Source organism: Balaenoptera physalus (genome assembly GCF_965194825.1).
Source record: "Balaenoptera physalus genome assembly, chromosome: 4".
Lineage (NCBI taxonomy): Eukaryota > Metazoa > Chordata > Mammalia > Artiodactyla > Balaenopteridae > Balaenoptera > Balaenoptera physalus.
Genome location: NC_138891.1, coordinates 42,147,294 through 42,165,658, shown reverse-complemented (window position 1 = coordinate 42,165,658; position 18,365 = coordinate 42,147,294). Strand labels below are relative to the sequence as shown.

Here is an 18,365-nt window from a genome sequence, read left to right as displayed (position 1 = left end):
TGCAGAGGGCAGGGGTTCAATCCGTGGTCGAGGAACTAAGATACCGCAAGCCGCTCAGCGCAGCCCAAAAATAAAAGTAAAAGTAAAAAATAAATAAATAGAATTCCTAGTTCACAAAATCAATTTACCAGTTCTGACTAAATCAGGGTTATTATTTACATATTAGCTTTTTAATAGCAGCTTTTGTCAATTAAGGCATAAGAGTAACGTATAAAAATTATTTTTCCAAATAAGGATTGTTTGGAATAATCATCTTTTAAAATCTGTAAAATCAATTGATAACAACGGTTGCCTCTGGGAAGGGGAATTAGGTGGCTGAAAGATGAGAGGGAAAAGAGATTTACTTATCCCTTTGTAGCTTTTTTTTAAAAAAACAAGACATTCCCGAGAAATCATTGCTTTCCTGGAATATACTTCGTCTTTTTAAGTCTTTTCTTTCCTCCTGGTAGTTCAGAGACTTCTAATGTTGAGTTAGAGGTGAATAAAAGCGAAGGCAGGGCCGGTGCTGTGCGTTGGGCCATAACCCTCCACGGTCCACCGGGGCTCCATCTCACCCGGACAACAGCCATTTGCTCATCCCTGCCTGTCTATAAACAGCAAGAATTTGAATAATTGCATGTTATTTACTTGTTTCTCTGTAAGAAGGATCTGGAGATGTGTATGATCAGGATTTCTGAGAAGGGCTTGAGGCTGAGAATTACAAAGAACAGTCTTCATTTAGGCTATTTCAAAATATCAAAATTAATAGATGAGCAAAGAAATAAAGACTGCAGGGGCTTCCCTGGTGGCACGGTGGTTAAGAAACCACCTGCCAATGCAGGGGACACGGTTTCTAGCCCTGGTCCAGGAAGATCCCACATGCCGCGGAGCAACTAAGCCTGTGTGCCACAACTACTGAGCCCACGTGCCACAACTACTGAAGCCCACACGCCTAGAGCCTGTGCTCCGCAACAAGAGAAGCCACTGCAATGAGAAGCCCACACACTGCAACGGAGAGTAGCCCCCACTCGCCACAACTAGAGAAAGCCCGCGCACAGCAACGAAGGCCCAATGCAGCCACAAATAAATAAATAAATAAATAAATAAATAAATAAATAAATAAATAAATAAATAAATAAAAATTAAAAAAAAAAAAAAGAAATAAAAACTGCAAAAACTTCAGCGAACTTAGAGGTTGCCAAAATCTAGCTCTGAGCTTCCTGGAGGCCAGAGCAAAAAAAGAAATACTTTTTCATTTTTTTAATTGCAGTATAGTTGATTTACAATGTTGTGTTCGTTTTAGGTGTATAGCAAAGTGATTCCGTTTATATATATATATATATATATATATATATATATATATTCCGTTTATATATATAATATATATATATTCTTTTTCAGATTCTTTTCTATTATAGGTTATTACAAGATATTGAAATAGTTCCCTGTGCTATACAGTAGGTCCTTATTGTTTATCTATTTTGTATATAGTAGTTTGTGTCTGATAATCCCAAACTCCTAATATATCCCTCCCCGCTTCCCCTTCCGTGACCATAAGTTGTTTTCTATGTCTGTGAGTCTGTTTCTGTTTTATAAATAAGTTCATTTGTACCATTTTTAGATTCCACATATAGGTGATATCATGTGGTGTTTGTCTTTCTCTGTCTAACTTGCTTCACTTAGTATGGTAGTCTCTATGTCCATCCACATTGCTGCAAATGGCATTATTTTGTTCATTTTTGTGGCTGAGTGGTATTCTATTGTGTGTATGTGCCACATCTTTTTTGTCCATTCATCTGTCGTTGGACATTTGGGTTGCTTCTATGTGTTGACTGTTGTGAATGGTTCTGCTATGAACATGGGGATGCATGTATCTTTTCAAATTAGAGTTTTCTCCAGATATGTGCCCAGGGGTGGGATCACTGGATCATATGGTAGCTCTACTTTTGGTTTTTTGGGGAACCTCCATGCTGTTTCCCATAGTGGCTGTACCAATTTACATTCCCAGAGAAATAATTTTTGTATTTAATTTGCATTTGGAATAAAATGGAAGATGGCTGTTTTTGCCCAAAAAAAGAAATTCTTTTTTTTTTTTAATATTTATTTATTTATTTAGCTGCACCCGGTCTTAGTTGCTGCGTGCTGGATCTTCGTTGGGGCATGCGGGATCTTTTTTAGTTGCGGCATGCGGGATCTAGTTCCCTGACCAGGGATCAAACCTGGGCCCTCTGCATTGGGAGCGTGGAGTCTTAACCACTGGGCCACCAAGGAAGTCCCTCCCTTTGCAGCTTTTGAATTTATACCAATACATAAAAATACCTCTATAGTCCCTCAGTGTGTCCAGCCTCACCAGATACAAGTACAGTTCTCTAGAGGGCTGGATTTTCATCGGAGACTTGACTGGGAAAAGATCTGCTTCTACACTTACATGGTTGTTGGCGGCATCCAGTTCCTCTCCGGATGTCAGACTGAGATCCTCAATTGCTTGCTAGCTGTTGGCTGGAGGCTGCCCTCACTTCCTTGCTACGTGGTCCTCTCCTTAGGGAAACTCACAAGACAGCATCTTGCTTCTTTAAAGCCAGCAAGAGAAAGTCTCAGCAAGACGGATGTTATAATCTTAGTAAGTAATCACATCCATGTAACCACGTACATCCCATCACCTTTGCTGCGTTCTATTGATTAGATGCAAGTCACAGGTCCCACCCACACTCACAGGAAAGGGATTGCACAAGGACATGAATAGCAGGAGGTAGAGATCATGGGGCCACCTTAGAGTCTGTCCTGTACCACAGAACATGGCTTCAGGATAAAAACTAGGGGGAGGTGTCACAGGGGTGCCCAAGGGATCTGTTAGGACCATTTTAGTGAATATTTTTCAAATGACCTGGAAGAGAGGAAAAATAACAAAATTTGCCAGTTTTCCAATGGAAATAATTTTCTAGAGAGTGAGATGTCATGACATTGGGAATAAGGAAAGACTGGTCAATGGAAATCACAAGCAACAACGGTAGCAGCATCATTGGCAAGCAGCATGGGGACTTACATCTGAGAACCGTGACACAGAAGCAATAACGGAAACAGTCTAGAGGAGTCTATCAGCCAGGCAAGGTGCCTGCCTTAAGGAGTGTCAGGTAGTGCTGCCCTGAGAGGTCAGTAGTGGCGGAGGAAAACATGCTGGTCAACGCCACAGCAGGACAGCAATGGGGGTGTGGTGAAGATTCTCTTCTCAGAGACTGAAGGGAATTCCCTGGCAGTCCAGTGGTTAGGACTCCACACTTTCACCGTCAAGGGCACGGATGAGAGACTCTGATTGCTTTAAAAGAGAGAGAAAGAGAAAAAAGCATTTGCATTCCACTTAATTCAGGGGTATTTGTCACGGGCAAAAACTAAGTAGGACATAGTATATGGTTGTCAAAGCTCAGAAAAGATAACCAACTGATTAATTTCTTACAGACTGAATAAATTAAAAATGCACTTTAATATCAAAAATCCCATAATCTAAGGCTAAACTATATTGTGTTTTATGAGTATTTGCCCTCAGTTGTGTTCAAGAAATATTTATTGAGCAGTTATTATGCTAGGAAATGCTCTAGATGCTTGGAATACAATGTGAACATAGACAAGTGAGGTCTCTGCTCTCGTGGGGCTTATAATAATGGGAAAGATGAGCATTGAATGAATAGTTACACAAATAGCCATGTAACTATTACTGATGACTGCTATAAATGGCAAGAATAGAGTGCTTTGAGAAAAATATAGCAGGGAGATACAATCTGGCCTGTAGGATCAGGATTGAAGGAAAAGTGACATTCAAACTAAGACCTGAAGGATGGATTTCCCTTGCAAGAGGGGGAGAAAGAACAGGGCAGCAGAGGAAACAACATGGAAGAAGGCCCTGGGAGGGAAGGAGTTGAGACGTACTAAAGGACGAGGGAGGCCAGTATGGCTGGGACATGGTGACTAAGAGCTCAAAATGACAGTAGCATCATGTAGCACCTGGACAGTAAGCATTTTTAAATTTTATCTTAAGGGCAACGAGAAGCCACTGAAAGATTTTGCAAGCCAAAAGAATGACTGCTATGGTCTGAATGTTTGTGTCCCTCCTCAAATTCATATGTTGAATCCTAACCCCCAAAGATCATGGTATTAGGAGGTAGAGACTTTAGGAGGTGATTAGGTCATGAGGGCTGAGCCAACATGAATGGAATTAGTGCTCTTATAAAGGAGGCTCCAGAGAGATCTTTAGCCCTTCAACAATGTGAGGACACAGCAAGGAGTAGTCCACCCACACTGAATCTGCTGGCGCCTTGATCTTGGACTTCCCAGCCTCCAGAACTGTGAGCAATAAATTTCTGTTGTTTATAAGCTACCGGTCTCTGGTATTTTGTTATAGCAGCCCTAACAGCCTAAGACAAATGCCATAACATGATCTCCCTTTAAACTGTCACTCTCATAGCTATTGAGGATTGGACTGGAGAAGGGGCAAGTGTGAACGTAGAGTGGCCAGTGAGAAAGCTTTTCGGTTGTCCAGAGAGCTACAACAGTGGCTTGGACCAGGGCAATGACAATGCAGATGGAGAGAAGTGGACAAATTCAACACATTTTTAAAAAAAATTGTTTCAAGGGCTTTATTTTTACCTTTTATTTTATTTTTAAGGATTTGTTTATTTATTTATTTTTTATTTTTGGCTGTGTTGGGTCTTCGTCTCCGTGCAAGGGCTTTCTATAGTTGCGGCAAGCGGGGGCCACTCTTCATAGCGACGCGTGGGCCTCTCACTGTCGCGGCCTCTCTTGTTGCGGAGCACAGGCTCCAGACGCGCAGGCTCAGTAGTTGTGGCTCACGGGCCTAGTTGCTCCGCGGCATGTGGGATCCTCCCAGACCAGGGCTCGAACCCGTGTCCCCTGCATTGGCAGGCAGACTCTCAACCACTGCGCCACCAGGGAAGCCCTCAACACATATTTTGAAGGTAGAAAGATCACTTATTGGACGTGAAGTACCCTTCACAGGGAGATGGAGTTTTCAAGCATGACAACCATGTTTCAGGCATGAGCAACTGGGTGGACAAAGTTACCATTTACTGATAAAAGGAACGCCAAGATGGGCATAGATTTGGGGAGAAGTTGAAAGGGCTTCAGTTAAAAGATGTGAGATATTCCCTTCACCAATGGTGGTAATAATAATAATAATAATAAGATTGTAATGATTAGGTAAGAACTGAGCCACATGATTTTTCCTTTTCAAAATAAAATATGCCTTAAGAGTTAGGAGGTAGAATATTTATATGCTGCAGAAGCAGACCAGGATGTTACAGAACAACCTTTGGATTTTGAACACCTTATTTCTGAATGGAAATGCTAATGACATTATCTTAGGTTGGCAATATCCCATAATCAACTCTAGCAAGTTAGTTCTAAGCAGACTGAGCACCCCCCAGTTGACCAATCTTACCCTTGCTGATATAGTAGCTCCCAGAGAGTAAAACCTTTGGAACTAGGACCAAACAACTCTTTCAGAGTTTGTAGAACACAAATTAAAATCATGAATGACCAAACATTTCTCTTCTGAATATAAAAGAACATTTCTGAGCTCTCGTCCAACTACCTGAGGATAGCAGGAGACCGTTTCTCTAAGTGAGAATAAAGCTTATTCTGCCAACATTATTATAATGTGTCACTGCCAAGTGATGCCCATATTGTGAAAGTATTGTCTGTGTTAACATTTCATAAAATTGATTTGTTCAAGTGTGTTTTGCTTTTCCATGTTGGTTGGCCTCTCGAGTCAAACATTGTGAGGCTGCTAGAAACAGCACTGTGTCTTATTCAACTGTGAGCCATTGTGGATGTTCAATGAATGTTTGCTGGGTAAAGAAATGAACGTTTATTGTGTGGAATGTAAAAAAAATGCAGAAATATGATAAGTGAATTCAATATAGATAAGTGTTAAGATAAATGCATTGGAAGAAAATAGCTCAGATCGCACTAATGAAATACTAGGTTCTGAGCTATCAAAATACAACCAAAAAAAAAAAAAAAATCTAGAACATAAATAACTGGTTTATGGAAAATATCTATTCTGTGTTTCTCTAGGATAGCAGCTTAAAGCAATGAACTGTAAACAGAGACTCCATTCACCATGATTTTAGAAATGTAGTATTCGGATATCAAAAACAAACAGGCATTGACCATAAAGAGACAATTTTTTATGTGAAAAAAAATCAGACAGCAGTGCATACAAAGTTACACACTTACAACTGGTTTATAAAAATAGAAAGTGGACTTATTTTGTAATACATCTGTCTCTTTGGAAACTTCTATCAAAGATAATAATTACTTTAAACAGTCATTCGAATTCTGTGATATTGAGGGAGGAAGAATATTTCATAAAATATAAATTAAAAGGAAATTGATTCAAATCTCTGATGAATGATTCACTTATTACCATTTGTTTCCATAGTTTGGTTTCTTTAGCATGGTTAAATTGTAACCTACCTGGTACCTATTCAGTGATCCACAACAGGGCACTCTAATTTTTATTGTGCAATCATTTATAAACCTTGGATTGTAGCCACTTTACATGTAAACACCACCAATGATGACTCTTAGGAAACCGGTGCTGTGTGGTTCTTTCCAACAGTGCTGAAGCTATGGCCCAACATGGTTTTTTTTGGTCCTTAAAGACTAAGATTGAGTTGCAAAAGGATTAATTCACCACCTGCTCTTCAACTTTAGCTTCAGAAACTGTTGTGTTTTTCAGAGAGAAACGAAGATTGGGGAGCAGATTTGGGAGGAAGATTTGGTTTATTACTGGATAAACTCCTAAGTTTGATTTTCTTTACGTATTTTTACCACATGCATGTATTATCTTACGATAACCGCAAAGCCACAATTTTTTTCAAGTTAGCTACTTCTAAAAAACTACGTAAGTAATAGTTGTTGTTGCTGTTCAATCTCTGCTTTCCCCAAAGTTCCATAGAACTTACTGATATTCTTACTATGAAATTCTCTATTATATTATGTAAAAAACAAAGCTGAACCTCTACATAGTCAATCGGAACAAGTTAATTCTCTGTATTCCCAGGATCATGATACCAAAAATAAGCTGAACTCTTCAAAATTCAAGGCTCTTTTTAGCAAATTTTTGATCCCAATCCCAACAACTTTTTGTTGAAGCTGCTCATAGGAAATGAAACGAGCTGAGATGAATTGAGTTGGATTGTCTTTTATTTCTTAACCTCAAGCTCCAATCAACGTGCCGTAAGCAGAGGAAATGCATTGAAAAAAAAAAAAAAAAAAGGCTGAGAATCTGGACAAGTATTGACGGGATTCAGTCACTGGGTAAGAAAGGACTGCCTGGCTGTGTGAGGCACTGACGTTAAGGTGATAGGAAGCAAAGCAAGTTGAAGTCATCTGGGGTCCAGGGTCCAAATTCACCCTGGAAATGAGCCCCAGATAAATTAGCTAATGTTATCTGTGCTCATCTGTGGCTCAGTTGTACTAGTAAGTTAACTTATTAAAGAATAGTGGGCAAAGAGACCTAGAGCACCTCCGTTTCCTTTCTTGGTGAGGTAGGCCCACTTAGGGCTCCAAAGTTCAAGTCCGCAATTGCTTTGGAGAAGTCAAAATCAGAACCTAGGGCTTCTCTGTTCATCAAAATTGGGTTTAAAAAAAAAATGTTTTCTTTCTCCTTCAGCTCTATGTTGGTTCAAAAATATGGAACCAGTTATGGAGAAAAATACTTTGCTGACAAAGCCATCCTTTTTCCTTTAAGACGTTTCAACATTCATCTAGCCTGAGGTTTTTGTGCAAAAAAAAAAAAAAAAAATTTAGGCGTTAGGAAAGTTTTCCAGGATGATCTACACTAAAATACACAGCCTTTGCACACAGTCCAAATTTCTCTCTAATTAGCCTTAAGATTTCATATTTGTGGTTTTCAGCGAGGGTGGGACAGGCTTGACCTGTGTACTATAGTTTGGAAGATATACCATGGTGATTTGAATATATCAAGTTGGTACCTATCCAACTCTAGTGGACACATTCACACACAAGCACAAAAGCCAGGGTCTCTGTCAGTACATCTCAGATTTTATCCCATTGCATTCCAGTGCCTTCTCACAGTAGAACTCATCCATCAGCTGAACAGATTTTATCAAGCTTAATCTTCTTGGATTGTATTAGGAAAACAGTAGTCATATTCAATACACTTTTTAAAATTACACATGCTCTCCCATCATGAGAATAATTGTTCTGAGTTTACCTTTCAATTCCTCTGCTAACAGCGCCCTTTCCTTAAGTATATTCCTCACACCTTTATGATGGCAAAAGATTGCTCTAATACATTTTGGGTGAGTTTCTACATAAATACAATGTCTCCATAATATATTGTGACATTTGCTGCCACTTGTTAAATTCACTTTTATGGTTTTGGCTTTCAAAAAAATTGTATTCGCTTTTCACGAAAATCCCACGTAGTAAGGCACCACAGACTTTGGATTGAAACTATAGGGCCTGAGATTTAAATGATAATTCTCTACTGAATCAGCCACAAAATTATAAAGTGAAATTTTCATATTTTATTTAAAATAATCATCTTTATTAAAACCACTCGACATTTATTATTTTAAATTATTTTAAAGCCACTTTGAAAAGTACAGTCAGCACTTGAATAACACTGGGGTAAAGAGTGCCAACTCTCTGCAAAGTTGAAAACCTGCGTATAGTCAGCCCTCCATTTAATTCGTTCCTCTGTATCCGCAGTTGTGCATTCTCCAATTGAACAAACTATGGATGGGGTAGTACTGTACTATTTACTATTGAAAAAAATCCGTGTATAAATGGACCCATGAAATTCAAACCCATGTTGTTGAAGGGTCAATTGTAAAGAAATTCCACACCTTTATTAATAAACCTGCCACGGGAAGTCTGTAATGTGATCCTCAATGCACGAACCCTGGAGCCAGGCTGTAGAGTGGGAACCTAACTTCTGCTATTTTAATTTCTAATTTTTTCTTGAGTTCTATCACTTCCTTTTTGAATTCTAATTTATTTTGCTCTTTTATTTCTTATATATGTATTTTTTAATGTATTTTACCTCATTTTGAAACAATATAGTACTTCAGATCTGCTTATTGAGTATGTCTTTCTGACGTGCTTTTAATGTCTGTATGAATGTTATTTTACTCCTTATTCTTTTTCCTTATAATAACTTTGTATAGCATCAGATCTTGATATTTTCTTGTTGCTCATTTTTATATGAATTTAGTTTTACTGAATTTTAAGAAGAAAGCTTTGTTCAGATAACTTTTATAACTTTGTTCAAAATAGGGCAGCTTGCTTTCAGATGTTTCCTGATTGTTCCCCTTTCCCACATTAGTCTAGACCTTTTTTTTCTTTCTTTCCTTTTTTTTTTTAATTGAAGTACAGTTGATTTATAATACTATGTTAGTTTCAGGTGTACAGTAAATTGATTCAGTTATATATATATTTTTTTCAGATTATTTTCCATTATAGTTTATTACAAGATATTGAATATATTTCCCTGTGCTATACAGTAAATCCTTGTTGCTTATCTATTTTATGTATAGTAGTTTGTATCTGTTAATGCCAAATTCCTAATTTATCCCTCCTCCCACTTTCCCCTTTGGTAACTGTATGTTTGTTTTCTATGTCTGTGAGTCTGTTTCTGTTTTGCATATAGATTCATTTGTATTATTTTCTAGATTCCACAAATAAGTGATATCATAGAGTATTTGTCTTTGTCTGACTTACTTCAGTAAGTATAATAATCCCTAGGTCCATCCACATTGCTGCAAATGGCAAAATTTCATCTTTTTTATGTCTGATAGTCCGTTGTATGTATATATACACCACATCTTAAGCCAGTCATCTGTTAAGGGGCACTTGGGTTGCTTCCATGTCTTGGCTATTGTAAATAGTGCTGCTATGAACATTGGGATACATGTATCTTTTCAAATTAGAGTTTTCATTTTTTTTCTGGATGTATACCCAAGAGGGGAATTGCGGGATCATATGATAGCTCTATTTTCAGTTTTTTAAGGAAACTCCATACTGTTTTCCATAGTGACTGCACCAATTTACTTTCCCACCAACAGTGTAGGAGGGTTCCCTTTTCTCCACACACTCTCCAGCATTTATTATTTGTAGACTTTTTGATGATGGCCATTCTGATCAGTGTGAAGTGACACCTCATTGTGGTTTTGATTTGCATTTCTCTAATAGTTAGACATGTGGAGCATCTTTTCATGTGCCTGTTGGCCATCTGTATGTCTTCTTTGGAGAAATGTCTATTTAGGTCTTCTGCCCATTTTTTGATTGGGTTGTTTGTTTTTTTGATATCGAGTTGTATGAGATGTTTGTATATTTTGGATATTAGCCCCTTGTCGGTTGCATCATTTGCAAATGTTTTCTCCCATTCAGTAGGTTGTCTTTGTTTTGTTGATGGTTTCCTTTGCTGTGCAAAAGCTTTTAAGTTTGGTTCGGTTCCATTCATTTATTTTTGTTTTTATTTCTTTTGCCTTGGGAGACTGACCTAAGAAAATATTGCTACAATTTATGTCAGAGAATATTTTGCCTATGTTCTCTACTAGGAGTTTTATGGTGTCATGTCTTATATTTAGCAGACTTTCTCTTTCTTTCTTGACTGTTTCTGTCCTGCTAGATTTTGATTATGCTTCCAATCATTTCTCTTCAGTGTGAAGCCCCAGCCTTCAGGCAAAACTAATGCATCAGTTTTTTTGTTTTTGTTTATTTATTTATTTATTTATGGTTGCATTGGCCTTCGTTGCTGTGCGCGGGCTTTCTCTAGTTGCGGCAAGTGGGGGCTACTCTTCGTTGCAGTGCACGGGCTTCTCATCACGGTGGCATCTCTTGTTGTGGAGCATGGGCTCTAGGCACGCGGGCTTCAGTAGTTGTGGCACGCAGGCTCAGTAGTTGTGGCTCATGGGCTCTAGAGTGCAGGCTCAGTAGTTGTGGCGCACGGGCTTAGTTGCTCTGCGGCATGTGGTATCTTCCCAGACCAGGGCTCAAACCTGTGTCCCCTGCATTGGCAGGTGGATTCTTAACCACTGCGCCACCAGGGAAGCCCCTAATGGGTCAGTTTTGAGAATTAATGGGATTACAACACTCTGGCCTGTGGGCCTTACCTTGAGATCCTCAGTTTCCTAGCCACCTACTAGCTGTGTGACCTTGGACAAAAATTGCTGTACCTTTCTGTGCCTCCATTTCTCCTTTCATAAGATGAAAAAATAGGATGATCAGTTTTCATTCAAGGTGGTTAACACATTGACACCCAGGGATCACTTTTTGAATGTTTGGTTAATAAGTAAAATATCCATCTGCTCCTTCTTTACGAACTCATCTTTAAGTTGTAGAAGCTCTGAGGTCATCTGATCACAACTATCCAAAATCCCCAGTGCCTCAGGGAGATTATTCATGGGCTAGCCATAGTTAAAGCTTTAATTTACCCACTCAACATACCTCACACCATTTTGGTTATTAATAAAAGATTCAAGAGAAAGGAAAACTGCTCAATGTCATCCTACTAAGGACACAAATGCCCTTACTTTGGTGTTGAGTCATTTCTTATTACATTTTTTTCATTTTTTTCTTCCCTAGGCTCTCTAGAAACTTGAAGGTAACTTTATTTGTATATAATCAAATAGGACTTCTCAACACCTGGTACTTGAGCAAAAGTGGCAAACAATCTTTTTAGAATGGCCCTGGAAAAACTTTTCTTAAAACTCCAGAGCATTTTTTTAAAGGTTTCTGAAGTTTTCATTTTTTATAGCTTATGATTTACTGCTGAAAATTTGTATGATCTATATAGTAAGAGTGTGCCATTTCTTTAACCTGTTGGATTGTATGTTTTCCCTTTTAAGCAACTTTGTTTTAAAACTTATGAATACAAAAAAGGCTAATCAACCAGATTTTTGGAATTCAAGTTGCCAAAAAGCATTTTTCTACATCAACCTAGGATTTATCTACAAAAATATGACCCCAAAAAAGTGTGTGTGGAGGAACTCATGACAACTAAATGCAATGTGTGGTCCTGGTTTGAATCCTGGACCAGAAAAAATGTTTTCTTCTTTTTCTATAATTATTGGGAATTGATGAAATTTAAATAATGTCTATAGAGAGCAATATTGTATCAATTTTCCTGATTTAGATAATCACGCTGTGATTGTATAAAAGAATGAACACAAAACATTTGGGGAAAGAGGCATCATGCCTGCAACTTAGTCTTGAAGAGTTCAGAAAAAAGAGAGGATGTGAAAGCAAATGTGGTAAAATGTTAACATTTGGGGACTCTGAGTGAAGGGTATAAGGGAATTTTTTGTACTGTTCTCTTACAACTTAGTGAAAGTCTGAAACTGTTTCAAAAGAAAAAGGATTTTTAAAAGTTGGGGGGTTAAGGGAAGAAAGATAGTAAGATTAATGTTGGTAGGGGCACTTTGAGCATTTACAGTATCCCTGAATGTTGCATGTGGAAACAAAAACCTTATTTTAATAGAAAAGTTGGGGGCTTAGAATGCCTCAAATATCTTGACTAGGATTCCAGAACAAAGTCACTCCCCAGAAGTATTCACTTTGATAGGTGCACTGATGTTTGAGTCAGTAAACTGTCATTCCATATTAGCTGAATCAGTGATATCCTAGTGAGCTAATAACTCAGGCTAAGGTCATTAGAAATAGCAGGCACTATCAGATTGGCAGAGATGAAGTTGAGTTATTATGCTCAGCTAGCATGTGGGGCAACGATGGTGGTTGTAATCTGTTGGTGGGATTTAGATTGGTATAATCTGGTATAATCTTTATTAAGGAGCAATCGGGTAGTATGTGTCACATTTTAAATGTTCATACCCTTTGACTCAGCAATTTTACTTCTAGAAATTTATCCTAAGGAAATAGTGGGGTAAGTGAACAAAGATGTATATTCAAGGATGTTCACTCTGTCACAGTAAAGAACAGGAGACATCAGTAGGAGATTAAATAAATAATGGTTTATCCATACAAGAAAACATTCTTCAGCCATCACAAAGTATGAGATAACTGACAGGGAGCAATATCTCTAATATATTAAATAAAAAGTAGGTTGCAGAATAGTATGTATAATATGATCCTATGTATATTTGCATTACTTATTTACATTTAAAGTAGAGATATTACATAGGCATTTATTTTTAAAGAGTGAGGAAACATATGCCAAAAAGAATTTTGGGTAGGTAGAGAGTTAGAAGTGTATACATTGCATTATCCATGGCAGACTATGCAATTTGCAAGTCCCAGTGCAAAATGAAAAGGGGGAGCCTCTCGATAAAAAAAATTAAGAATTTCAAGATAGCGACAGCGATCATTAAGGCAAATGTGGGGCCCTTCTAAGTGCAGAGCCCGATGTGACTATATAGGTCACATGTCCATGAAGCTGGCCCTACATATACACTGTACTATACACTTAGATATATACTGCACTATACTATACATTACACTACAAAGTATATGCTAAGATATACACTACACTAAGTGGTAGTGTATGGAAGGATGGGTGGAAATATACATGTTGTCTATCCACTCCACCCACCTCTTTGTTATTTTGGGTATAATAATCAGGGCAATACTTTGTGATAAGGGCAATTCAGAGTGTGTTTAAATTATTCCTAAAAGGAGCTAGCATGTTAAGGGTGCCAAGATTAACAATTTGCCAGTGTACCCTTTAGATCACTTTGCATGCCACAAGAGTGCCTCCAAGAGGACTGCCAGAGATTCAATGAGGAGAGAGAGATGTGCATCTCTCAAGAGAAATGTCTGTGGCAAATTTGAATTACTTTTAAAGAGGTTCCACTTTAATGACTATCAGGACAGATAAATGATGAGTGATTTTTTTCTTCTTTTCATGTGGCAAGTAGAAGAAAAAAAAGAACAAAAAATATAAACACGAATTTCCTATCTCTAGAAATTAAATAGCTCTTCTAGGCCATCTGGGTATCCATAAATATTTTTCTACTGCTCTAATTGTTCTTTTTTTTTTTTTTTTGCTGCATCGGGTATTCATTGCTGCATGCGGGCTTTCTCTAGTTGCAGCGAGCAAGGGCTACTCTTTGTTGCAGTGCACAGGCTTCTCCTTGTGGTGGCTTTTCTTGTTGTGGAGCACAGGCTCTAGGTGCGCGTGCTTCAGTAGTTGCAGCACGTGGGCTCAGTAGTTGTGGTGCATGGTCTCAGTAGTTGTGGCGCTCAGGCTCAGTAGTTGTGGCTCACGGACCTAGTTGCTCCACAGCATGTGGGATCTTCCCAGACCGGGGATCGAACCCGTGTCCCCTGCATTGGCAGGCAGATTCTCAACCACTGTGCCACCAGGGAAGTCCCTCTAATGGTTCTGTGATAGACTTGAATTAACCAAATAATAGTATTGCTAGTCATTAGTTGACTGTCTACAAGCTAAATGCTCCTCTGATACTTCTCTTTATAAGTAGAGCTAAAAACCTGGGAAGTCTAATTTGGGATCAGCATGGTAGCTTATGTTCTGCCATGTAGAACATCAAGGTTTGATTAGGCAGATCCTAGGGATGTAGCCAAAAAGGCAAGAGGATAAGACATTCTAATATCTAACAGGCTTTAAATAAGATGGTCTAACACTAACCAGGCCCTGATTCTCAATAGTTTTTATAGGGCCTAATGAGTGAGTGTTGGGATAAGCATGTAGGTGAAAGGACAAGGATTTCCAGGGTTCAACCAAGTGGGGAAGAGGTGAGAAAAACATTAAAAGATTTGTTAAAGATTTTATTTTGAAGTCCATCATAAGGTAACTAAGTCTAACTGACACACCAGGAGTTCCAGACCTTTGACTCTGTAGCCATCTGGAAAATTTGTTGAAACTATTAGAGAAGTTCTCCAAGAGACTTCAGGGTTTTGTATAACATAGTGACAGAACTATAAATAGAAAGCTGATAAATCCTATGAGGTGTTATGTATTTCAAGGCTAATTTCTATGTCTTGAATGTGCTCAATCTTGTACTATTTTTAAATTCATTTTCTAGAATTATATGTGTATACATGGTACCATGTGTCACATCTAATTTATGCTCAGTAATAGGGAAAAACAACTAATAAATACATCAGAGTTCTACTTGTATGTGATTCTCCAAGGCAGTCAATTGTTTTAGGGCATCAGTTCTGTCTTCATTAAAGTTATTAAAATCACTCATATTCATGAGAATTAATTTTCACCCGTCTGACTAGCACTACTATTCTCAAATTTCAAAAAAGGACCCATAATCCAGGTGTAAGACATTACTGAAGGCGGGAATCTATCATTTTCACAAATTAAAAAAAAAAAAGAGCTCCATTAATGCATCTGCCCTTTTTTTGTCTATAGATATTTAACTGCTTTGATCTTAAATATTACAATGACTTTTTCTTTTAAATGATATTATATACACACATGTGTTTGACATGAAGAAATTTCTAATGATATCCTCTGAAGACTGAATGGGTTATGATTTAAGAAATATTGAATTCCCCATTAATGAATGTGTTGCCCTTGATGAGAATGTTGAAGTGAGAATTCAAGCACAAAGTAGGTGGTTGAACTAGTTAACACGTGTGCTCTTTTCCAACTCTGAGACATCATGAATATGAAACAATTCTTACAGGTCTTGAACAGGGCAGAAGATGGTCACAGGGAGATGGGAAAGGAGGCAAATGAGAGAGACACCATGAAGATATCCTATTAATTCAATACCATCTGTTCTTGATTGGACATGGAATGGCAGGAGAAAAGGATGAAGAATCAGTAACACTTAATGTTTTCAGCTCAAGAAACTGAGTAGAGTAGCACCATTAAGAGAAATAAGAAAGGATTAAGAATTAACAAGTTTTCCTTTTTTCATTGTTTTGATTGTGAAGGAATCCCCTTGAACAGGGTGACTAAAAATAAAATTAACTCTGCATTTCTGTTTTGTTTGTTGGTATCAGAGACCATTCTAGGAGACCAGTCAAGATGTGGCAGGAGAACCCATTCCTGACTGGACCTGCGAGGGTGTGGCCCCGAGGAGGCGGCTATAGAGGAAAACCTGGCAAACAGGCTAGAATTCAGGAGTCGAGGACGAACAGTTAATGGAGACATGCTCTGCCTCTTTGCAGATTGACTCAAGAGCTGGGACAGGCCTGAGCCTTCAAGGAGCTAGGTAAGTGGCAGAGGATATGAGGTTTAACCTAACAGCAAGGAACTCAGAATAGACTTTACAGGCTCAATGGAGCTAGTCTTTGAGAAGAATGTCATCAATGGTATTCGAGAAAACTCAAGGGAAAAACTGGAGGCAGAAAGGGGACCCAGGAAAGTATTGCATCAATCTATTCAGAAAGTAAAATGGAATTGGATATTACTGACCTGTAAATTCTATCCTTGAAACATTAATTATGTGGTACATTTTTTGAGTAAGAGTCATATAACCGTTATTTTATATTTGCAGTACTTTGAAAATGTACATGACATATCATCATCTATTACTGTGATGCTTAATTATACTTATTTAACTCTATCCTTACCTTAGGCTGAAACCACCTTAAATGGGATGGCAGGCCAGATCTAGTAGTTCTCAAAGTATGTTCCAGGAACCAGTACAAGCAGCATCAAGTGAGCACTTGTTAGAAATTCAAATCTTTAGATGCTATCCCAGACCTACTGAATCACAAACTCTGCGGATGGAGTCCACCAATTGGGGTTTTAAGTCTTGCAAGTGGTTCTAAAACACTCTAAGGTTTGACAACCGCTGCTTCAGGCATTTCAGACTTAGACCTCTTTAGAGCCTGTTTAGGAAAAAAATACTCTTCTGTTTTCTGTCGACTCACAGCACTACTCTCACTTCGGATCACCAAAAGTGTGGTTTTTTTTCCCACACCAAACAATTCTGCCACACCAGCTGGGTGACCTACATTTAAACTGAGTTCTGACACTACCTGGAGATAGTGTCAGATCCAACAGGTTAAAGTCTTGTGGGACTGAGCCCCACCCCCTGACATCAGTCACCAGTTGCAAGTTCAAGGTGTTACCTGTGCTTCTGACCTATAAGCAGTAAATTGGGGGTTCATATAACCCCCTCCTGGGGCTTGATTAATTTCCTAGAGCAGCTCACAGAACTCAGGAAAACAGTTTATTTACTGGATTGCCAGTTTATTATAAAAGAATATAACTCAGGAACAGCCAGGTGGAAGAGATGCATAGGGCTCAGTATGGGGAAAGGGCTCAGCTTCCATGCCCTGTCTAGGCTCGCTGCCCTCTCAGCACCTCCATGTATTCACCAACGTGGAAGCTCTTCAAACCAGTTGGTCTGGGGTTTTTATGGAGGCTTCATTAGCCACTGCTTCAACCTCCAGTCACCCTCCCCTCACCAGAGGTCCCTATCCTTAGGAGCTTTCCAGAAGTCATCATATTAACATAAACTCAGAGGTGGTTGAAAGGATGCCCATTTCATTCTGGAGCTATTTCACAAGCTGAGAAGGAAAGGTATCCCTATAACCCTTATTGCTTAGGAAACTACAAAGGTTTTAGGAATTATGTGCCAAAACTGTGGAGGAAGACCAAATATATATTTTTTAAATCACAATATCATTGTGGTCTGGCAGAGATTTTTGTTAAAAACCAGCGAGGTGGGAATTCCCTGGTAATCCAGTGGTTAGGACTCTGTGCTTTCACTGCTGAGGGCCTGGGTTCAATCTGAGGCCAAAAAAAAAAAAAAAAAAAAAAAACCAGAGAGGCAAAATGGTTTTTTTGTCTGTTCGGGCTGCTATAACAAAATGTCATAGACTGGGTGGCTTATAAACAACAGAAATTTATTTCTCACAGTTCTGGAAGCTGGGAAGTCCAAGATCAAGGTGATGGCCAATTCATTGTCTAGTGAGAAGCTGCTTCCTCATAGACCATAGTCTTCTCACTGTAATCTCATTTGGCGGAAGGGATGAGAGAGCTCCCTGGGGCCTCTTTTATAGGGGAACTAATCCCATTCCTCATGACCTAATCACCCCCAAAGGCCCTACCTCCAAACACTGCCACATTGGGGATGAGGTTTCATGAATTTTGCAGGGGCACAAACATTCAGTCCATAACAATGGCCAACTATAAATAGTGGGGGTTTGCCGCTGGTCAGGCCTGGAATCAAACTGGGGCTCCAGTACTTGTTAGTTGTATAGGATCTTGAGCGAGTTGCTTAGCCTTTCTAACCTCAGGTTCCTCACACAGAAAATAGAAACAATAATATCTACCTTGAGAGGTTACTATGAACTCTGAAGTCTGTGTACCTAGATGGTAATCAGGAGTGCTGACTCTGGTGTCAGACCCAGTTCAAATGCCAGCTCTTCTATTGACTGTGATCTTGGGA

At 38.7% G+C, this 18,365-nt stretch overlaps 1 long non-coding RNA gene across 1 annotated transcript in view; it reads left to right on the top strand.

Annotated features, from left to right (window-relative positions):
- LOC309659149 overlaps positions 1–5,166 on the top strand; it is an 87,528-nt gene extending 82,362 nt beyond the window's left edge. The window contains exon 3 of the long non-coding RNA XR_014262625.1: positions 4,191–5,166. This is a non-coding gene — a long non-coding RNA (uncharacterized lncRNA). The remainder of the gene's footprint in view (positions 1–4,190) is intronic.
- The last annotated feature ends 13,199 nt before the right edge of the window (positions 5,167–18,365 follow it).